Source organism: Corythoichthys intestinalis, chromosome 13 (assembly GCF_030265065.1).
Source record: "Corythoichthys intestinalis isolate RoL2023-P3 chromosome 13, ASM3026506v1, whole genome shotgun sequence".
Taxonomy (NCBI): domain Eukaryota; kingdom Metazoa; phylum Chordata; class Actinopteri; order Syngnathiformes; family Syngnathidae; genus Corythoichthys; species Corythoichthys intestinalis.
The window spans coordinates 16462796-16486998 of NC_080407.1; the positions used below are offsets into that span (position 1 = coordinate 16462796).

At 40.2% G+C, this 24203-nt stretch overlaps 1 long non-coding RNA gene across 1 annotated transcript in view; it reads left to right on the forward strand.

Annotated features, from left to right (window-relative positions):
* LOC130928410 (uncharacterized) overlaps positions 1 to 24203 on the forward strand; it is a 195800-nt gene that overhangs the window by 36258 nt on the left and 135339 nt on the right. The gene's annotated exons all lie outside the window — the stretch shown is intronic.

The following is a 24203-nucleotide window of genomic DNA, read 5'->3' on the forward strand; positions in this document are numbered from 1 at the left end:
GTGCTTTCTCTCAAACTATTTTCTAATGCTTTTTGAAGTGTGTTTTGGGTCATTGTTCTGCTGGAAGATGCATGAGCTTTGAGGGAGACCCAGCTTTCTCACACTGGGCCCTACATTATGCTGCAAAATTTGTAGGTAGTCTTCAGACTTCATAATGCCATGCACACAGTCAAGAAGTCCAGTGCCAGAGGCAGGAAAGCAACCCCAAAACATCAGGGAACCTCCGCCATGTTTGACTGTGGGGACCGTGTTCTTTTCTTTGAAGGCCTCGTTTTTTCCTCCCTGTAAACTCTGTTGATGCCTTCTCCCAAAAAGCTCTACTTTTGTCTCATCTGACCAGAGGACATTCTTCCTAACAGTTTTTGGCTCTCTCAGGTAAGTTTTGGCAAACTCCAGCTTGGCTTTTTACGTCTCTGGGTCAGAAATGGGATCTTCCTGGGTATCCTGCCATAGTCCTTCTTCATTCAGATGCCGACAGATAGTCCGGGTTGTACCCTCGGGCTGCAGGACAGTTTGAACTTGTTTGAATGTTAGTCGAGGTTCTTCATCCGCACAATCTTTCGTTGAAATCTCTCAATTTTTCTTTTCCATCCACATCTAGGGAGGTTAGCCACAGTGACATGGGCTTTACACTTATTGATGACGCTGCGCACGGTAGGTCTTTGGAGATGGACCTGGAGCCTGGAGATTGCCCATGCTTCCTCACAATTTTGCTTCCCAAGTCCTTTGACAGTTCTTTGGTCTTCTTTCTTTTCTCGGTGCTCAATGTGGTACCCACAAGGACACATGACAAAGGTTGAGTCAACTTTAATCCATTTTAACTGGCTTCAAATGTGATTGTTATTGTCACCACCTGTTATGTGCCAAAGTTAAGTAATTACACAAATTACAGAAGCATCACGTGATTTTTCAAAGGGTGCCAATACTTTTATCCTGACCATTTTTGGAGTTTTGTGTAAAATGTTAATGATTTTTTTTATTCATTCTCTTTTGTGTTTTTTTTTTTGCAAGCAAAATCAATGAAGATACTGTATAACTCTCAAAGCTTTTGTAATTGCAATCAGGGAGAAATTGACCATTATCTGACAGAATTGCAGGGGTGCCAATACTTTTGGCCAGCAGTGTATGTATGTGTATTTTGGGCCTCTTTTCTGCTATCTTTTGGTCGAAGTATACCTTCGGCTATCAAAAGCGCGAAAATGTAAATACACAGTTTTCCCTTCCACTTGACACTAACTATAAAACCGACAAGCAAATTGAAAGGGAATGAAATGTGTTTAAACACAGGAATGTCTGACCAAAAATTTCAAAGTAATTTTGTTGAACAAAAGTCTATTACAGGTGCTTAAACCAATACTTCTCAAATAGTGGGGCGCGCATAGCGATGCCGGGGATGGGGCACGTAAAGTGTAATTTCACATCCACTCAGTGGGTGGCAGTGGCGCTCTCATTTTCAAGACTGCGCAGTATTTTTGAACCAAACACAGAAAAGAGCACTGGAGGTATGAAGAGCTAAGATGAGGAAATAATACGAAGTGTATGTAGTGTTTGGCTTTTGGCTTTGACTTTTAATACAGTGGGAGATGAGGAAATACCAGTCTATTTACTGTGTCTAAAAATGTTTGCAGCAGATAGCAGGAAACCAAATCAATTAAGACGTCACTTAAACCCCAATCATATTGATAAGCCGCTTGATATTTTTTCTGTGAAAAAGTGCTGAATATTGCCAACTAGGGGTGTGAAAAAATATTGAAATGGTGATATATCGTGATACTTTGTATCCCAAAAGGTTATCGATATGCTCCTGTCAAGAATCGAGATATCGTTTAAAAAAGGTGTGAATTAAAAAAAAAAAAAGCCTGCCATTGACGGTGCCCGACGCCCAATCCATTTAGACTGGGAACGTTCGTTCATTCAAAACCAGAGCATTCACTGTCATTCGGTCCGATTTTCGGGGCATTTACAGGTCACTTGCTTTTCATTTTAGGGCATTTACAGGTAATTTCCTGTTGAGTTTGAGTCACTGCCTTTCCACTGCCTTTTCATTTGGGTGATTCCCAGGTCACTTCCTGTTCTGTAACGCAAAATATACAGCAAGTGACCCATAAAATACCCCAAAATCAACAGGAAGTAAGTGAAAATCAACAGGTTAATGACCTTAAATGGGCCAAAATTAATCACTGCCTGGCATTGGCTGCCACTGACGTCTACTAGTGATAAACTCATTCCAATTCACAGCAGAAGCTTGTTTTTCCTGTTTATTAGTCTTTTGTAGAATATCCTAGAATGATTTCCTAACCAATGTATCGAAAATCGTTGTATCGCTATATCGTCAGATCAACGTTAGCGTGAGCTTTGTATCGCAAATCGTATCGTATCATGAGGTACCAAGAGGTTCCCACTCCTGTTGCCAACAATCGTCCTGCTTTTTTCAGTGTTATATCAGAAAACCAGCGAGCACTGTTAGCATCATATAAGGCGGCATGCTAAGTTGCTCAGTGCAAAGTAACCCCGCACCATTTACAGACAAATTATACTATTTACAGTGGCGGCAGAGAGTTGGGTTGTGCGAAACGTTTACGTCTTCCTGGTGGGGTGTAACAAAAAATAATTGAGAAGCACAGGCATAGACTTCATAATGTAGTGACGGTTCATATCAGTCATGCACTGCGCCTCGCATTCAAGTAGGGGGCCGCCCACATCAAGAAGAGCTATTCACAAACACGCACGCAGCAATCTAACACCGGATTTCTATTGAAAAAGTACAAACGCTGTACCGCAAACAATCAGGAAGGATTGTTACAGGAGTGATTTGTTTGAGTATTAAAGGTAATTATTATATTGTTCGTATCATGCATACATTTTGAAATGTTGTGAAAAAAAAATCAATGAGAGAAATTAGCCGCGACTGCATTGGCATCATATTTCGCTATATTTAGGTAAAATAAATGCTAACTGCGCGTTTTTTTTGTTGCTTTTTTCATAAAACCAAGAATCGAGACTGTTTTACGTACATTTCTATAATTCGGGGGTTTAAGCATTTATTCACAAGAATTTTTACCAGGAAAGCTCTGTTTACATCAGGTGGTTGCTAGTTACATTCACTGACTAGCATTGTACTTCGACATATTTACGTAAAATAAATTCTAATTGCACGTTTTTTTTAAATTTGCTGTTAACCAGGAATCAAGACTGTTTTACGTCCATATCTATAAAGAATTTGGAAATTCAAGCATTTATTCACAAGAATTTTCACCGGAAAAGCTCTATTTACATCAGGCGGCCGCTAGCTACATTCACTAACAGACTATCATTGCACTTTGACATATTTACGTAAAATAAATGCTAACTGCACTTTTTTTTTTTTTTTTTTTTTTTTAAACCAGGAATCGAGACTGTTTTACGTCCAAATTTATGAAGAATTCGGAGATTCAAGCATCTATTCACAAGAATTTTCACCGGAAAAGCTGTTTACATCAGGCGGCCACTAGCTACATTCACTAACAGACTAGCATTGCACTTCGACATATTTACGTAAAATAAATGCTAACTGCACGTTTTTTTTTTTTTGCTCTTAACTAAGAATTGAGACTGTTTTACGTCCATATCTATGAGGAATTCGGGCATTTAAGCATTTATTCACAAGAATTTTCAACGAAAAAGCTCTTTGTCTGTGACTTCACTCGGTCAGCTTTGACGGCCTTGCCAACAATGCAGGCCTCTATTTATCGCCCCCCCCCCCCCCCCCCCCCCCCGTGTCAATACATTATGAAGTCTATAGCACTGGCTTAAACGAACATGAGTGAGCAAACAAAAATTTGCGTCAGTGTTACTGTAGTCATGAGCTTTTAAATGTAACTTGCAAATAAAATGTGTTACAGCACCAATTTTGGAAAGCGAATATTTGCGACACCTCTTGTTCATGTGTTTCTACATTGCCAAAATGTTCCTGCTTTAGCATTCCTCAAACGTAGCAACTTTTTCAGTTACAAGAAGAAAGCAAAAAACAAGTCTTCTGGCTCATTTTCCCCCTCTTAAGAAACATGACAGATGAAAAATGGAAGCTCGGGGAGCGAATTCCAGGCAGCTTGAGCTTTGAAACGACGTGCGAGCTCGCCTCAACCAATCTCGCCTTTGCAGGCGTGCGCTGGCGCACTGCGGGGAGCCACGGCGGTGCTCTGTTGTGCTTTTCTGGGGAAAAATGAGAGAAAATGGCAGAAAATGAAGTTGGACGACTACAGGGTATTGTTCTCCACTGCTCCTAGTAATGAACAGACTGGGGGGAAATTGGTCCCTGGTAGGCCTTCTCCTTCTCATCTGTCAGGTAGACTGGCCACATACACAAAGTTGTGTAAACATGTGTATGTTGGCAGCAAGTGATTAAATAACATGAAAAAGTTTGATACAAGCGCTGATATTCTTGTGTCACCACATGAAAATGGACAAGACATCACCTCTCCTGTACTACTGATAGCTTGATTGCAAATTCAAAAAAAAAAAAAAAAAAACAGTAAAACCTATGTACAGTATTGTCCTTCTCAACTCCCACTTGTTTATTTAATACACATTGATGAATGTAGTGCTCATACCAAAAGGGGCTAAGATTTACATTCCATAAAGGGTTGATGATTTGACTGGACATAATGAGTTTATTAATAAGTAATGCATTCTCTCACTCTCTTAGGATTTTATTTGCGCCTGAGCTGAGAATCAAATATTAACAGCGACACAAATCAAATGTAGCCACAGTGCTTAGCATCTGCGTGGGCTGGGTTCATCTCGTAGCTTTAAGGGAGTTCTCCACATGCCCCATCGATCGACAGCCGTCTGAAGGCGGAATCGACTGTCCTCTAAAGCCAGTCATAGTTGAGGCTCTCACATCTCTGCGTCATAAAACGATGAAGGGATTGATCGACTAGCTCAGATAACGTGGAGGCGGAAGATGGAGGAAGTGCTCCATTTTATTTGGTCACCGTGAAAATAATGTGCTTTTAGGTCTCAAAAAAAAAGAAATTGTAAAGAAGATAAGTCTGTCAATAAGTGCAGTTTATCGACACAATATGGCGTTAAACGACTTGTGCGATGTTTAAAGAAGCAAGAAAAAATCCACCCGGTTCTCATCTTTAAAGACTGTACTGTCTTACATTTTTTTCCTCATTTTGAATCCTGCGGCTTAAAGTCCAGTGCGGCTTATTTGTTGATTCATTTGGGTTAATAGCAATCACTTTATTTGACGGCGGCGTCATAAGACAGCCATAAGACCGTCATTGTTATGACATTATACTATCATGGGCATTACTGAATGCTTATGTCATCAAGTGTCATCCGGCAAATGATGTCACTAACTCCATTAATGTCCAGCTCGGACCCTTTTCATCCATTCAAAAGGGAGATGATTTGCCGGATGACAGAAAATGACATCGTTCACAAGCATTCATCAGTGTTCATGGCAGTGTCTTGTGATAATTATTAAGGCCTTATGAGAGTGTTGTGGCGCCACTGTCAAAAAGTTACCAAATTCCAAAACTAGCAATTAATGAAGCAAGAACAAGAATAGTAACTGAAGAATTGGCACAGATCATGAATTTTGATTTGTTATTTACATCTGTAGCGCTGCATGCTAGGAAGCAAGTTGGACGAAAACGGTGTTGACAGAAGGTTGCAGCAGAGGTTGACTGTCTCCCCCAAGAGGACTGTGTTAGCCAAATGAAGCTTCTTGAAGCAATGAAGCTTTGCAGCCAATTGGTTCAAAGCATCATGGTGTTTTTTTTGGCAGCAGGGCCGAGAACCAAAAAAGGGATTTACCATGTGGCAAAATGGATTTTGTCATGTGGAATTTTTTTATGCCATGTGGCAAAATTGATTTTTCCATGCTGCATTTTTTTTTTTTTGCTATGTGGCAAAATGGATTTTGTCATGTGGCATTTTTTTTTTTTTGCCATGTGGCAACATTGATTTTGCCATGTGGTATTTTTGTTTTTGTGCATAGCCGTCAATGGCGTAGCCTGACTTGTTTGGCCGTTGAATGTCAGTTCGCTTTAATGTAAAGTGGATGGTCAAAAATCACAGCCAAATTTTTTTTTCTGCCATTTCAAATGAAATGGAATATTTGAACGCGCATGAGCGTCAATGGCATGGACGTGCATTGCCTGAAATACTGCCATACACCCCCAAAGAATGCCATCTACCCCCCCAAAAGAAGACGGAAACAAGTCCATTTTGCTACATATCCCAAAAAAATGCCACATGTCAAATCCATTTTGCCACATGGCAAAATCAATTTTGCCACTTGACAAACAAACCTCATATGGCAAAATCCATTTTGCCACATGGCAAATACCACTTTTGGTTCTCGGTGTCTCTCTCATTTGGTGTTATGACGGTGTTATGATGCCGCTGTCAAATAAAGTGTTACCGCTTGAAATCTTTTGATGTAAGTATCCCATAATACAGTGAGAACAGCTTCGGTTTATTGTCCAGCGCAGCTTATCTATGAACAAAAGCAGTTTTCATGTAAAATTTGGTGGATGTCGGCTTAAGTCATGTGCACTAGTGACGAGATTTGTCGTTCACTTGAGCAAACGAATCCATTCCGGTTCGTTCAGTAAAAAGATTCGTTCAAACAAATCGTTCAACGAATCGTTCGCCCCCCTCATCTCCCTCCCCGCCCAAACGAATCGTTCGGTTACTGAACGGGAAGTGACATTGCCGAACGAATCACCAAAGACCGCTTCGCAGTACAACTGAACGGGAAGTGACATTGCTTGGTCCCTCCCTCTCTTCCACATTGACCACTCGTCGTAGTTTCAGAAATGAGTGACAGGCGGTATCATTCTGCTTTCACAGACAGCCTCGTCTCCCTCCTGCTGCTGCAAAAGCGAGGGAGAACTTCCGCGTCGTCTGTCCTAGTTCTATGGGCTCAAAGTCATGGCTCGTGCTTGCATTTCGATTTAGGACACGGTTAAACATTTTCCTTTTGTGAGGGGAGTAGGGGGCGGGGGCGCATGGAATTTCTTTAGCAGGTTCTTGATCACACATACAATCACATATACAGCATGTTTGCTGTCACGAAAATAAAAATACATCGAAAGTTTAATTTCTGAATATGGAACGACCAACACATCATATTTACATCTCGCTCTGTTGTATTTTTGTTTTTTAGTATTAAGATGATCGTGTTGAATTTTTGCACTGGTATTAATAAATAAAATAATCCGGTCAGCTCCCCTGTCGTCCCCGGATCTCAGATCGTCAAATGCTGACGAGAAATAATTGTTTGCTCTTTACGATGTCGCCTTTCTACTCTCATTAGTCTGTTAAGAAAAATGTAGAGATATTGCGACATCTCCCGTGTCCGCGTGCTTTGTTTTTTGGGCGCTTGAGTAGCACATGATGGACGGATTGACATAATTTGTCAAACCAACCAACACCTGACACGAAGAAAAAAGAAAAAAAAACACTCGGAAAAAAATTACATGTATATACAGTTTCATTGCAAATCAGTATTATGGTGATCATATTGTTTTTTTGCACTGGTATTAATAAATAAAATAATCCGGTCAGCTCCCCTGTCGTCCCCGCATCTCAGATCGTCAAATGCTGACGAGAAATAATTGTTAGCTCTTTACGATGTCGCCTTTCTACTCTCATTAGTCTGTTAAGAAAAATGTAGACATATTGCGACATCTCCCGTGTCTGCGTGCGTTGTTTTGGGCGCTTGAGTAGCACATGATGGACGGATTGACATAATTTGTCAAACCAACCGACACCCGACACGCTGACACGAAAAAAAAAATAAAACACTCGGGAAAAAATTGACATGTATATACAGTTTCATTGCAAATCAGTATTATGGTGATCATACTAAATATTTTTTTCTGTGCACATATGAGGTAAATATCGCTGCCATGAAGCCTCCATATAGTGACAGTTCTCTGCCCGCTTCACTGCCGTCACGCGACCGCAGCTCAGCTTTTGCTTGCCTCGTAGCTACCCGTGTTTTAAATTACTGTAAATTTGATAGTATGTCGTCATAGGCAGTCACGAGTTTGTTGAGAAAAGTACTACTCTAAACAATGCTCGCTAGATTTGTGTGGTGTTTTTGTCTGTTTGAGCAGCATTTGATAGGCTCCACGTTAACAAATATGTGACAAAGTCATTTCCTTTCATTTTCTGATTCATTCACCGCATAGTCATTACTGGAAAATCAAGTTAGCAGCAAGCTAGGTCAGGAACCGGAGGACCGAATCACTGAACGGGAAGTGACAAAACTCAGTCTTGCCCCCCTGCCTGCACGCTGGCTGCTTATTGGCCACACGTGGACGTGAGTGACAAACGCCCTGATTCTGTTTCCGGTCCCTCCCCTGCCCGCGATGAGGCTGGCGTCTGATTGGTCGTGTGCGATGTCAGAAGACGCTGCCGCTTGCTCAACGCCCTCCCACGCAGCGAACAAGCACCACCTTCATAGAACGAATCAGTGCAGATGATGATTAGTTCGGTCTCGTTCACCAAAACAATTCGTTCAAAAAGAACGAATCGTTCGCGACCGATACAACACTAATGTGCACCTTATTGTGCGAAAATTACGGTGTGTGTGTGTGTGTGTATATACAGTGGGGCAAATAAGTATTTAGTCAACCACTAATTGTTCAAGTTCTCCCACTTGAAAATATTAGCGAGGCCTGTAATTGTCAACATGGTTAAACGTCAACCATGAGAGACAGAATGTGAAAAAAAAAAAAAAAAGAAAATCACATTGTTTGATTTTTAAATAATTTATTTGCAAATCATGGTGGAAAATAAGTATTTGGTCAAGGCAAGGCAAGGCAAATTTATTTATATAGCACAATTCAACACGAGGCAATTCAAAGTGCTTTACATCACATGAAGATCATAAAAATCACATTTAAATCAATACAACGTAAAAACCAAGACAAAAGATCGCACTTAATCACAGAATAAAAATAAATAAATACAAATAAAACAAAAATAAAAAATAAAACAAAAACTACTACTCCTAATAATAATTGAAATCAGCAATGGAGATAAGCACAAGAGGAATAGAAAGCAGGTAGATTGAAATATATAGACAGTTATGGATATGCAGTGCTAAACAAAAGCGTTTTTAGCCCTGATTTAAAAGAGCTAACAGTTTGAGCATACTTCAGAGGTTCGGGTAACTTGTTCCAGAGGTGAGGAGCATAATAACTAAATGCTGCCTCACCCTGCTTGGTTCTTGTTCTTGGAACATGCAAAAGACCGGTTCCAGACGACCTTAGGGGTCTAGATGTCTCATAGGAATCTAACAAGTCAAGCATGTATTTTAGTCCAAGGCCATTAAGTGTTTTGTAGACGAGCAGTAGTATTTTATAGTCTATCCTTTGACTCACTGGAAGCCAGTGTAGCAATATCAAAACCGGTGTAATGTACTGGTCCAGCTTCCTTGTATTTGTGAGGACTCTGGCTGCAGCATTCTGTACTAGCTGCAGCTTCCTGACTGATTTTTTATCAAGACCTGTAAATATACCGTTGCAATAGTCCAATCTGCTGAAAATGAATGCATGCATACGTTTTTCCATGTCTTGTTGTGTCAGAAGCCCCTTAATTCTGGTTATATTTTTTAGGTGGTAATAAGCGGATTTAGTGACGAACTTTAGATGGCTATCAAATTTTAGGTCTGAGTCAATAATTACGCCCAGGTTTCTGACTTGATTTGTAGCTGTAAGTGACATTGTGCTAAGTTGGCTGCTTATCTTTGACCTTTCCTTTTTTGGCCCAAAAATGATCACCTCGGTCTTCTCCACATTTCAATACCCAAAGTTCATCTCAATACTTTGCTATGTTCCTTTTGTTGGCAATAACGGAGGCCAAACTTTTTCTGTCACTCTTCACAAGCTTTTCACACACTGTTGCTGGTATTTTGGCCCATTCCTCCATGCAGATCTCCTCTAGAGCAGTGATGTTTTGGGGCTGTCGTTGGGCAATCGTCTTATATGTTCTGATTTCAGGATGAGAGATTTTGACTTGTATATGTTAAATTATTATGTACTGTGTTTAATTCGAGATGTCTCTGGTTGCACTATGAAATGCACTTTTCCGCACATGCCGTGTGTCCATGTTACTTTGTCACCTTTTTCACCCCTAACCAGTTTGCATGCCTGTTTAAAAAGGAGTAAATCTCTCTCCTAGTAACTGGGAGCATCCATCATAATGTTGCGCGTGCGTCTGTGAACCTAGTCCGGGCGGCAGACATGTCTTGAATTTCGTTCGGCAACAAGCGGCTGTCATCAAGTTATGAGTGAAAATCATTGTTTTTGAACCTTTATGAATCGTAATCGAATCGTCTCGTGTCGAATCGTGACGCATGTAATAATTGATTTTTTTGGAACTCCTCGAATAACTATAGCATAAAGAACTTGCTAAGAAGTTGACTAAACCATCAGTGTCACTCCAAAACACCAAAATAACATGTGAAATGATTAGGGCTGTCAAAATTATCACGTTAACGGGCTGTAATTAATTTTTTTAATTAATCACGTTAAACTATTCGACGCAATTAACGCACATGCCCCGCTCAAACAAATTAAAATGACAGCACAGTGCAATGTCCACTTGTTACTTGTGTTTTTGGGAGTTTTGTCGCCCTCTGCTGCCGCTTGGGTGCGACTGATTTTATGGGCTTCAGCACCCATGCGCATTGTGTAATTATTGACATCAACAATGGCGGGCTACTAGTTTATTTTTTGATTGAGAATTTTACAAATTATATTAAAACCAAAACATTAAGAGGGGTTTTAATATAACATTTATATTACTTGTACTAACATTTATCTTTTAAGAACTACAAGTCTTTCTATCCATGGATCGCTTTAACACAGGGGTGGGCAAACTATTCCACAAAGGAGTGGGTGCGGGTTTTTGTTGCAACCCATTAAGAGGACATATTTTCACCAATCTGCTGTTTTACAAGTGCAATCAGTCAATTGCAGTCAGGTGCTTCTCATTTCTGCTGAAACCACATTGGCTATACTATCTGTGCTGGGTCAGTTGGAACAAAGACCAGGACCCACTGCGGCCCTCGAGGACCGGTTTGCCCACCCCTGCTTTAACAGAATGTTAATCATGTTAATGCCATCTTGTTGATTTATTGTTATAATAAACAGTACTTATGTACCGTATGTCGAATGTATATACCCATCTTGTCTTATCTTTCCATTCCAACAATAATTTACAGAAAAATATGGCATATTTTATAGATGGTTTGAATTGCGATTAATTACGATTAATTAATTTTTAAGCTGTAATTAACTCGATTAAAAATTTTAATCGTTTGACAGCCCTAGAAATGATATCATAATGTGTTAATAAGAGATGTGATCGGGTCCGATCTCGTCGTTTTCAAAGTATCGGAATCGGCAAAAAATATCGGCCATGCCTTTTTTTAATATATATATGTTTTTTAATTAAATCGTTTTCTAATTGTATTTAACGTTAGACATAATATGTTACTCATCCAGAGTCTTTAGTTTAGGCTTAAGGTAGGGTTATCAAATTTATCCCGATAGCGGCTGTAATTATTTTAAAAATGTATCATGTTAAAATATTTAACGCAATTAATGCATTCGCTGCACGACCCACTCACGCAATGTCACGCTCAATCTGTAATGGCGCCGTTTTACCTATATAGAGAGATAAAAGGCAGCGTAAAATGAGTAGAGTGAATTTTGGCAGCCTTTGGGGCACTTTTTTAATTGGCTATAGCCTTACAATCCCTCTCCTGACAATTCGAAATATCATGGGAAGCAATGTGGGGAAGCAAGGTGGCAATTGATCTTTTTCTTAACACCTTATTCTATTTCCCAACGCATAGAAGATATATCAAATGGCAGCACTACGCACAGTCATGGTTCCACTTCCCATCATGCATTTGGGCATGGCTAAAGTATCATTTACTGAAAGCTCAACAAATACACTAGATGGCAATATTTAGTCACAATATACAAAGTCACAAGTCTTTCTATCGGTGGATCCCTCTCACAGAAAGAATGTTAATAATGTAAATGCCATCTTGAGGATTTATTGTCATAATAAACAAATACAGTACTTATGTACTGTATGTTGAATGTATATATTCGTCCGAGTTTTATTCATTTTTTTCTTAATGCATTGCCAAAATGTATATGATCGGGAAAAATTATCGGGAATGATTGGAATTGAATCGGGAGAAGGAAAAAAGCAATCGAATCGGGAAATACCGGGATCGGCGATACTCAAACTAAAACGATTGGGATCGGATCGGGAGCAAAAAAATATGATCAGAACAACCCTAGTGTTAATAATTTCACACATAAGTGTCGCCTGAATATAAGTCGCACCCCCCACCAAACTATGGATAAAAAAAAAAAAAAAAACCTGCCACTTATAGTCCGAAAAATATGGTAGTAATAAGGTAATGAATCCAGTTGAATCCAACTCTTCAGCGCGAGTCGGGTGGGGTGGTGGGGCATACACTCGTATGCTATTGTTTAGCCACATGTGGATTCATTACCTTATTAATATTCATATGTCATTTAATCCATCTGCAGGCGACCGGGAGATCATGATTTCACGACACTATGCGGGTGCGCTTGTCCTCATGAGAAACGGTCTTCTCTAATGCTAAACACTACCGCTTATATCGACCGGCATCGCTAATATGGACCAAAAGTGAAAAGTGACCTGGTGTGACCACTCGAGGACATTGGAATGGTAACCTTCTTTAAATGAAGCCAGTTTGTTTTGTATTGAACAGAAGCCTTTAAATGACCAGGATCACATTCAAGGACCTCTGCCCATTGAGACTGCTTGATAAGATGATTACAATGGCAGCGCTACGAAGCCGTGTTTTCTCTTAGCAAACTCGCACGCGGTGTGGACATAAGTGAGGCGGCTTTTGTTGATTCTCCTGATTGCTGTAATTAAACAGCCCGATGGGGGAGTGAGTGCTGCAACACCGTGATGTCCACCCTCTCCTTAGCTTGGCAGGCAATACAAGTCAAAGGGTCTCATTAAGAACAAAACCACTCCCCAAAGTGTTGAATTATTAGTGTTCTCACTTCAAGCATGCCTTGACCTCTAAACCTTCATTATTGTAGAAACATGACACACAGATTCCACATTTCCAATCTGTTCTGCTCTGTTTGGGTTGTTACCCCCCCCCCCCTTTTCACCTTCCCCTCCCAGTTTAAGTCATTATCTCTTGTCTCTCTTTCTCTGACTCAGCTTGACGTCGTTTGCTGCAATGTTTATCACCAATGAAATATTTAGCACCTGAAGGCCCGCGTGTACATACTGCACATTTCTACTCATCCCTGAACTAGAGATGATGGATATGTGCGCATCTTGTGCAATTTTCAGCTTAATTAGCATCATGTTATAGAGTTATACTGAGAGCTACAGTGAATATTTAATGAGGCTTTCATGGAACATTGAAAATGTTTTGCACGATTCTCAACTGTGGATGAAGGTACTCTTAAAATGGAGCGTGTTCAAGTGGTAATGCGGCGATTTAGTAGCCAAATTTGATTAAAGCGACTGTCTGGATAATCGGTGGGGCATTCAAGGGTGATACGTTGCAAACGGGCTACTGGGGAAAACTCTTAGGAGTAACATTTTGTTGTACTATGTGTAAAACAGAACTTAAATTGGTATGAAAAAGTATTTGAACCTTTTGGAATTTCTCACATTTCTGCATAAAATCACCATCAAATGTGATCTGATCTTCGTCAAAATCAAACAGATGTAAAAACAGTGTCTGCTTTAACTAAAACCTCCCAACCATCTATAGGTTTTCATATTTTAATGAGGATAGCATGCAAACAATGAGAGAAGGGGGGAAAAAATAAGTGAACCCTCTACCTAAGGAGACTTATGCCCCTTTCCCACTGAAACTAGTGGGTCAACGCGCGTTTTTCCAAGCCGATGCAACCCACTAGCAACTGGCATTTGGCACCTTTCCCATTGACAAAAAAAAAAGCCGTGTCTTTTTTTTTTTTTTTTCCACCCGTCCAACCCCCCCACCCCTCCTCAGCCGTGCGTAAGGTTCGTGACGTCACCATGCTAAGATGCGCTTCGACAAGTGCGACCGAATTCATTCAGTTCAAGGAAGTAAACAATGCAAAGCAACATAGAAGCCTCCTTTTCGTTTGTGTTCTGTTTTCATGCTTTCTACTGCCCTTAAATGGTCGAAATGCAGCAAAGGATCAACACTCTGCTTATGCTGAGGCAACGTAGGCGATGTGAATTTTGGCTTGAAATTGAAAGTCGTGTACATCACAGAAGGAGGAGAAGAGCCTTTGTTTCATCTGTTATGGCTCTTGCTAACACTGCTACGCCGACTGTTCGCCGTATGTGGATTCGGGCTAGAGCACATGGTTTTTGTTTTTTGTTATGACGCATCACGTACTAGCCTACGTCACCACGTAGATTAGCGTGTTGACTGTTGACCCGGGGGTTTGCTTTCACACTGCATGGCGATCAGAGCCGAGGTGATTTTAACGCAGGTCGCTTGGCGGGTTGATTGACACGGGTCGACGCGGGTCGTTTCACCTTTCCCACTGCCACCAAAAGCCGATTGTTAGCGGGTTGACACAGGTTTTTTGGCCAGTGGGAAAGGGGTATTAAAGAGCAATTGAAACCGATTTTTACCAAACAATTTAAGTCAGATTTGTGCTCAATCACTGATGAGTGGTTTAAACCTGCCCTGCCCACTGTAAAACACTACCTGGTAAGAATTGTCTCGATGAGAAGCATCGTCTGATATGCATCATGGCTCGGTCAAAAGAGCTGTCTGAAGACCTGCAATCAAGGATTATTGATTTGTATAAAGTTGGGAAAGGATACAAAACCATCTCTAAATGTCTGGAAGTTCATCAATCGACAGTCAGAGAAGTTGTCTAAAAATGGAGAGAGTTTGGCACTGTTGCTTCTCTCTCAAGGAGTGGCCATCCACCAAAGATCTGCCAAGAGTTCAGCGCAGAATTCCAAAAGAGGTAAAAAAGAACCCTAACATGTCAGCTAAAGACTTACAGAAATCACTGGCACAGTCCAATATCTCTGTGCACACATCAGCTATATGGAAAACTATGGCCAAGAATGGTTTTCATGGGAGGGCTCCACAGAGGAAGCCACTGATGTATAAAAAAAACATTGTTGCTCGTTCAATGTTTGCAAAAAGGCACTTGGACACTCCACAGAAGTTTTGGCAAAATATTTTGTCGACTGATTAAACCAAAGTTGAATTTTTTAGGAGTAACACACAACATCAACACCTCATCCCCACCGTGAAGCATGGTGGAGAGAGCATCATGATTTGGGGCTGTTTTGCTGCATCAGCGCATGGACAACTTGCAATCATTGATGGAAGAATGAATTCAAAAGTTTATCAGGATGTTTTGCAGGAGGACCTGAGGCCGTGTGACAGAAAGTTGAAGCTAAAAAGAGATGATGATCAAAAACACAGAAGTAAATCAACTTCAGAATTGTTTCAGAAGAACAAAATAAATGTTCTGGAGTGGCCAAGTCAAAGTCCAGACTTAAACCCCATTGAGATTGAGACAGCGATTCATGCCAGACATCCCAGGAATCTGACTGAACTGCAGCAGTTTTGTAGAGAAGAATGGGCCAATATTAGTCCTGGTAGATGTGCCGGACTGATCTGCAGCTAAAGGAAGCATCTGCTTGAAGTTATTGCTTCCAAAGGGGGGCCACAAAATAGTAAATGTGATGGTTCACTTACTTACCGTAATTTCTGGACTATAAGGCACACCTGACTATAAGCCGCCACCCACCAAATTTGACATGAAAAAGGCATTTGTTCATAGATAAGCAGCACTGGACTATAAGCCGCAGCTGTGCTCAATGTAGAATGGGATCTTTACACCAAAAGATATTAACCGGAATCACTTTATTTGACAGCGGCATCATAATTCTGTCATAAAACCAAATGAATCACTGGCTCCAAAGCTTCATTAATTCAAGACGCATCATTTTGCCATCACTGGCCACTTGGGGGAGATAGTCAACCTCTGCCACCACCTGCTGTCAACATTGTTGTCGTCCAACATGCCTCCTAGCATGCATTGCAGCTCTGCATATGTAAATATCCAAATTCATTTTCTGTGCTAATTTCTTCAGTTACTGTTCCAGTTGTTTCATTAATTGCTAGTTAGCTACTTTATTTTACAGTGGCGCTATAAGACTTTCATAAAACCATCATTATTTTGACATGACACTGCCATTAGCATTAATGAATGGTTATGACAGATGTCAAATTATCTCACTTTGAAAGGATGTAAAAGATCCAGGATATACATAAATGGAGTTGGTGATATAATTTGCCGGATGACACTTAGTGACATCTGTCATAAGTATTCATTAATGCTCATGTTAGTGTCATGTCCTAATTATGGCGGTCTTATGGCAGTCTTATGACGCCGCTGTGAAATAAAGTCCTAACTAATAACCCAAACAAATCAACGAATAAGCCGCACTGAACTATAAGCTGCAGGATTCAAAGTGAGGGAAAAAAGTAGCGGTTTATAGTCCGAAAATTAGGGTATTTTCCCCCCTTCTGTCATTGTTTGCATACGATCCTCGTTAAAATATGAAAACCTATAAATATTTGGGTGGTTTTCCTTAAAGCAGACAGTTTTTTCATCTGTGTGATTTTGGCAAAAATCAGATCACTTTTGATGATTTTATGGAGAAATGTGAGAAATTCCAAAAGGTTGATACTTTTTCATACAACTGCAAAATGGATATTTCTAATTATTATATCAAGCACTTTCAACAGTTATTTAATACGATAAAAAGTCCCTAAAACTAACCCTAAAATAAGCATCCTTGAAAGTGATTTAATTAGACGCACGCTCAAAGTAACACATACTCAACACATGCACTCAACTGCCAAAGGTGTAAGCAGTGAGACGTGCTAACACAAAGCATTCTCGCGATTTTCATCGCTTAATAATTTAAACAGCCATTGTTTCGGCTTCATATTGGCTTTAAGAACCCTGCACATATTCCCTCGCACCGTTTATTTTTAGCACAGTTGCGGTTGGTGTGAAAAGATGGTGTGAAAAACAAAACTGCAAACTTCTTTCCATAAACGCAATTTTTGAAACTTTAATTGTCGGTGCTTCAAAAGCTGCCATCCAAAAAGTTGCGCAGCCGTTTGAGGATGAATCGGAGACAAAACAACAAAAAAAATCAAGCTCCTCTTCATTAATTCAACCACTCTTGCCTTCACAAATATTTTTGGCACCACTGTGTATTAATTCTTTGTTCTCTCACCCGCCCTGCTCGTGCTTTTAAAGACATTCAGCTTATCAAGCCGACGTCTGTAATGACATGATGAGGAAAATCAAGCCAGCGCGTTGACAGATAGGGAGCACAAGTGAGGCTAATTATCAGTCATTTTCTGCCTGGTCAAATTCCACTAACTTCCTTAAAATTATTGCAATATAGTAGGACTGCATGATTATGGCTCAATTGATCAATATTATGTTCAATAGTGTAATGACAATCATGGTTATTTTTACATTTATTATCACGTGATGATTAAATGTGGAGTTCTTGTCACGTATTTTTCCAGAATGTCATTTTTATGCATAGTTTGACTGCGCCTGTGACTTGATACTTGAATTTAAATAATGCACTTACAACTAAAACATTAACAAATACTTATTATTCATATCAGGCAACTATACAAGCTCATTGCTTGGTCTAGCAAGAAAAAGTGCAGGAGAGCATTCTGGGATTTGTAGTATTAGCAGTACAGGTCCTGATATCAGAGGCAAGCTTTAGCAGAAATAGAAATGTAAAGCCTTTATTGTCATTGTTTTATGAATTAATAAGCGTCATCAAAAATTTCACTGCTAAATTAGTAGGAAAAAAAACGTTATTACATCAGTCGACTAATCGTAAAAATAGTCGGCTGGCTAATCGGGAGAAAATTAGTCGTTTGGGACAGCCCTAGTTGTACAGTGTACCGGAACATTTTTCCTCCACACCGTTCTCACCTTTATAACCCTTGACCCACTTTCATGCCTGGAGGTAACAATGTTTTTTCCCCACTGGAGGGCACTCATGCTCTTTGGACGGGTAATTCTCTGCTCAGGATTCAATGATTTTTGTCTCATCGTTTTGGCCTAATATGGTCATGTAATAGGTTATAGTACGATATAATAACAATTCATATACAATCCCTAGCAAAAAGTATGGAATCACCAGTCTTGCACGAGCACGCACTCAGACATTTTATCATGTAGAACAAACTCCGAAAAAAAGCTTGAAAAAAATAATGAATTGGTTCAAAAGTGCAACTCTTTAGCATTCAGAAACACTAAAAGAGATTAATAAAAAACATTGTGGTGGTCAGTAAATGTTATAGAGCGAGTGCAGGGAAATATATATGGAATGCATTCTGTGGATAAAAATATGGACTCATGAGAAACAAATAACAATCAAAACTAGTGCTGCAATGATTGATTAACTCGAATATTCGATTAGAAAAAAAAAGATTTGAATTAAATTTTGCTTATTTGAGTATTTGATTATTGTGGTGTTGTAATGGTTTATTTTGAAAGTGTTTGCATTCAGTTTTATTGATTCGGGTGGATACGCTGCCCTCAAGTCTGCCTCGTTTTACATTGGTGAATCCAGCTGCTCCATGTTAAGACCAGTGTAAGTTTTTGTTTGAGCTAATGTTTTTTTTCTCATGTATTCATAAATTAGTTTGAGTATATTTAGCCATCTTTTGTGGGAATGTTTCTAAACCATTTGTTAAGAGCATTGTATTTATAAAAAAAAAAAAAAAAAAAACATTTTATAGCATTTATGCTCGCGGACTTTTGCTATGTAAGTTAGCCAATTGTTCTTTTGTTAAACATAGATCCTTATTTAATTATTTTTTTTTATATTATTAGAGAGGCCTGTAATTGTCAACATGGGTTAACCTCAACCATGAGACACAATGTGGGAAAAAAAAAAACACAGAAAATTGTTTGATTTTTAAATAATTTATATGCAAATCATGGTGGAAAATAAGTATTTGGTCAATACCAAAAGTTCATCTCAATACTTTGTTATGTACCCTTTGTTGGCAATAACGGGGGCCAAAACTTTTATGTAACTCTTCACAAGCTTTTCACACACTGTTGCTGGTATTTTTGCCCATTCCTCCATGCAGATCTCCTCTACAGCAGTGATGTTTTGGGGCTGTCGTTGGGCAACACAGACTTTCAACTCCCTCCTCACCCCGTGGCGTCAAAATGATAACAAGAACAGTGAGCAAAAATCCCAGAACCACACGTGGGGACCTAGTGAATGACCTACAGAGATCTGGGACCACAGTAACAAAGGCTACTATCAGTAACACAATGCGCCGCCAGGGACTCAAATCCTGCACTGCCAGATGTGTCCCCCTGCTGAAGAAAGTACACGTCCAGGCCTCTCTGCGGTTCGCTAGCGAACATTTGGATGATCCAGAAGAGGACTGGGACAATGTGTTATGGTCGGATGAAACCAAAATAGAACTTTTTGGTAGAAACACAGGTTCTCGTGTTTGGAGGAGAAAGTATACTGAATTTCAGCCGAAGAACTCCCACACATACCCACTGTGAAGCATGGGGTGGAAACATCATGCTTTGGGGCTGTTTTTCTGCAACGGGACCAGGACGACTGATCTGTGTAAAGGAAAGAATGAATGGGGCCATGTATCGAGAGATTCTGAGTGTAAATCTCCTTCCATCAGCAAGGGCATTGAAGATGAGACGTGGCTGGGTCTTTCAGCATGCCAATGATCCCAAACACACAGCCAGGGCAACAAAGGAGTGGCTTCGTAAGAAGCATTTCAAGGTCCTGGAGTAGCCTAGCTAGTCTCCAGATCTCAACCCCATAGAAAATCTGTGGAGGGAGTTGAAAGTCCATATTGCCCAACGACAGCCCCAAAACATCACTGCTCTAGAGGAGATCTGCATGGAGGAATGGGCCAAAAGACCAGCAACAGTGTGTGAAAAGCTTGTGAAGAATTACAGAAAACATTTGGCCTCCGTTATTACCATCAAAGGGTACATAACAAAGTATTGAGATGAACTTTTGGTATTGAACAAATACTTATTTTCCACCATGATTTGCAAATAAATTCTTTAAAAATCAAACAATGTCATTTTCTGTTTTTTTCCCCACATTCTGTCTCTCATGGTTGAGGTCTACCCATGTTGACAATTACAGGCCTCTCTAATATTTTCAAGTGGGAGAACTTGCGCAATTAGTGGTTGACTAAATACTTATTTGTCCCACTGTAAGGATAGATTTTTTTGATGTGATTTCTTTTTTGGTCCTACTTTTAAGGTGTTCCGATATACGCGTCAGACCTGGTTTCCGTCCAGGTGCTGTCCTGCAGTCACCACGTGTCAGGTATTTACAAACCTCGACAGTGCAAGACAGATCGCTGAGCTTAAAACTGCCACCCATCTTTCTTTCCAAAGACAGCCTTCCGTACGCATTACTCATGCCCACGCTGCCTCATACTACATTTTCAGCTGCGTTCCATTCCCCCATGTCGCTTTGCGTGCTGCGGGTGAACATCAACGGAAAGCGCGCGGCCACGTTTTCCTAGTTGGATGTATTTTCAAAGCGTAGATGTTATTCTTTTTCCCTCACGCCACTTTGAGTGACAGCGTCCCCTGTGAATAGTGCTTACGTTTCCTGTGGTGCGCTGTCTACCACCTCAAGTTGTTTTGGCCCTGTTTGTTTGCGTATTTGCATGCGCCTCTTTGCGTGCGGCGTGGCACCTGAAAGCACCCGCTTCCTGTTTGGTTTTTGCGCGCACACAAAAAAAGCTTGAAAGATGTTGAATTTACCGTGCGGTAGAGAGAGAACTTAAAAAACAGATCCCTGAAATAAAAAATACGTGCGTAAGAGGTTCTTCAGGCATCCAAAAATATACAAGTCCAATATATATATATATATATATACATATATATATATATATTTTTTTTTACATACGGCGCCAGCCTTGAAAAATACTGGAATATTGCCTTTTTCCACCCTGAAAGCGGGCAGAGAAGTAAATGAGTAATGTCCTCAGCCTCCAAAGTAATAACCATAACCAAAGTAATGTGTTGAAGGGGCCTCAAGCAAAATTCTTAATCCCTGACTCTTGCTGGAAAGCGGCTTAGGTGTAGGATACAGGAGATGACAGGTGACTCCAAGCACTCTTTAAATGTAGTCTGTACGAATGCTTGATGTTAACAGTCGCCTTACGCACCATTAGGAAAACAAGTTAATTTTGTAAATGGTAATACACAAAAATTCCCCTTAATCACAGTAAAAGCGCTGTAATTTTTCCAATATAATACATGAGTACAAGCAAAATACAGACGTTTCCCACTTAACTGGTCCTGCTTTTTGTACGTCGAACGGGTCAACGATATATATGTGGCTGGGATGTACTTTGAAAACTTTCCGGCCCACCAGAGTGCCCCACCCACTGGCCTGGTGGGGCTAATAAAAACAATGTGTCGATTTAAATAAAAAAAACAACTCTTATTTCACATGAATTCCCAGTGTTTCCGTGTTTTGATGATGTTACGCTATCCTGATCAAAGACAACCTACAGGCTAAGCAACCAGCCGTTGCTCTCCGTGGGGTGTAAACACACCTCGTTCACTCGCTCACTCCCGCGGAACCTGATTACTGCTGCTGATTGGTTGTCAGTATCTCAATGCGCACCTAACATTATACTACAAGACACGTTTCTGAAACCGCCAGCACCTGGCCAAGGACTGGGGGGAGACCCCTCAAAAATTAAAAAAATACCGGAGGAGTTGAGTGAAATTGAAGTCCAATGTGTGAAGTGTGTAGATCAATGCCCACAAATGCAGACAAGTAAGTTTGAGAAAAGTTAACAAGTATGAAACCTATTGTATGAACATAACGTGATAATTCATCCCATGATTATTGGGAAAATATCGTCATAACGACGGTCTTAACGTGAAAATCGTTTGCCAAAATTGCATTAGTCATCTCTTTGACTTCTAGATTGTTGTCAAGACAGCCGAGCCAGGGGAGACTTCTAGAGGGCGGTGAGGGGAAGTCAGGAAAGCTCCAGGCACGGGGCTCTCCCGTGTGCCTGGAGCTCCCAAGAAAAAAAATGTTCGTTATACTGGAGTGATTATGGAATGATTATGGATTTGGAATAGGATTATTTGCACTAGATTCATATTTTTGCACAGTTTTGCTGCAGTTTTCATTAAATCTACCGTAAGAAAATGAATGTTATTCATGTTATTCAAGCAAATTGTCCTTTTTCGTGATTATTGGGATCATTAACTGACACATTGATTTAGGCCAGTGGTTTTGATAGTGAGGCCAGCTAACATGAAAAGCCACTGGCGTATTGTCTACCGCTGCGTTTAATATACAGTGCTGGCTGAAAGTATTGGTACCCCTGCAATTCTGTCAGATAATGCTTAATTTCTGACAGAATTGTGTGGATGGCGGATAAAGAACCTCAATTAACATCCATACAAGTTCAAGCTGTCCTGCTTTCCCACGGTACAACAGTGTAACCCGTACGATCTGTCGGCGTCTGAATGAAAACAGACGCTATGGTAGGATACCCATGAAGACCCCACTTCTTCCAGGCTGGAGTTTGCCAAAACTTACCTGAGAAAGCCAAAAACGTTTTGGAAGAATGTTCTCTGGTCAAATGATACAAAAGTAGAGCTTTTGGGGGGAAAGGCATCAACATAGAATTTATAGGGGGAAAAAAACTAGGCTTTCAAAGAAGAGAACACTGTTCCCAGAGTCAAACATGGCGGAGGTTCCCTGATGTTTTAGGGTTGCTTTGCTACCTCTGGTACTGGACTGCTTGAATGTGTGGATGGAATTATGAAGTCTGAAGACTCCCAACAAATTTTGTGGCATAATGTAGGGCCCAGTGTGAGAAAGCTGGGTCTCCCTCAGAGGTCAGGTGTCTTCCAGCAGGACTATGACCCAAAACACACTTCAGAAAGCACGAGAAAATGGTTTGAGAGAAAGCACTGGAGACTTCTAAAGTGGCCAGCAATGAGTCCAGGCCTGAATCCCAAAGAACACCTATGTAACCTTGACTGGTTTAGATATGGGTGTTTATGCTTCTCAGTTTTGCTTCCTATAAAAGTTACGTTATTTTAAGCCCAGGAATCGCTCTGATGTACCGGTAGCTACTTTGTTTGCTAATTTTAAGGCTGAAGGTAATAGCCATCAATGGGCTGCTAGTGTTCCTCTCCTAGCTCTACTCCTTGCATGGATACATCGCCTTCCTGAGCCTTGTGTTCTCACTGTGTTGTGTTTGTTCCATTTGTATTTTCAGCGATTGAAAATATTCATTGTTCAACGCATACAGTTTGTGTGTGTAAAACTATCTGCAGTTGGGCATGGGTAGGGTTGTCAACTACCTGAAAAAGATATAAGGTAGAGCAGGCCCAATAACTGTCATCCTTGAATTATTTTTGTATGTTTGTGACTAGTGTTTTTTTTCAAATATTAATTATTAATTAGGTACAGGTATATATACAGTATATGTACATATTGAGGGTTAGGAGCACATGAAAAGCAATTATCAGCAATGTACATTTTAAACAAAATATATCAGAATAAAATGAACGTTTTCCCTTCTTAATAAAAAAAATTACAATTAAAATAATTTAACCCTTAAGGTCCTGAGCCTTTTTTTGTGTGTGGGAGTGTGTTTTTGGCAGTCTTTTTTTTTTGAGGTGCGAACACGTTTTTTACTCAAGCCTCACTCAAACCTCTTATCTCCCACACTCATATGTTGTCTTCCGTTATCATCATAGCAAGCGACATTACCTCGAGTATTGAGATGAGTGAGATTTCTTATTGTCATTGTTCCGTCAGCTCATTGGTCAAAAAGCAGGTGAATCTCTGCATTGTCTCTAAAAGCACCATACTAGTCTTCATTTGTTCTACAAATAAAACACTATTTTCGAGTTTCAAGGTAATACGGGACACAGCCCATCCCTTGAAAGCTCAACGGGGGCGCGTACTTTTGTTTCTGAATACCGATACCGTTTATCAAGGAATGGCTGGCAACCCTCGACATGTGCATGAAATTTAAAGTGGCATTAAATGAATGAAATAAAAAAGATTTGCTGATA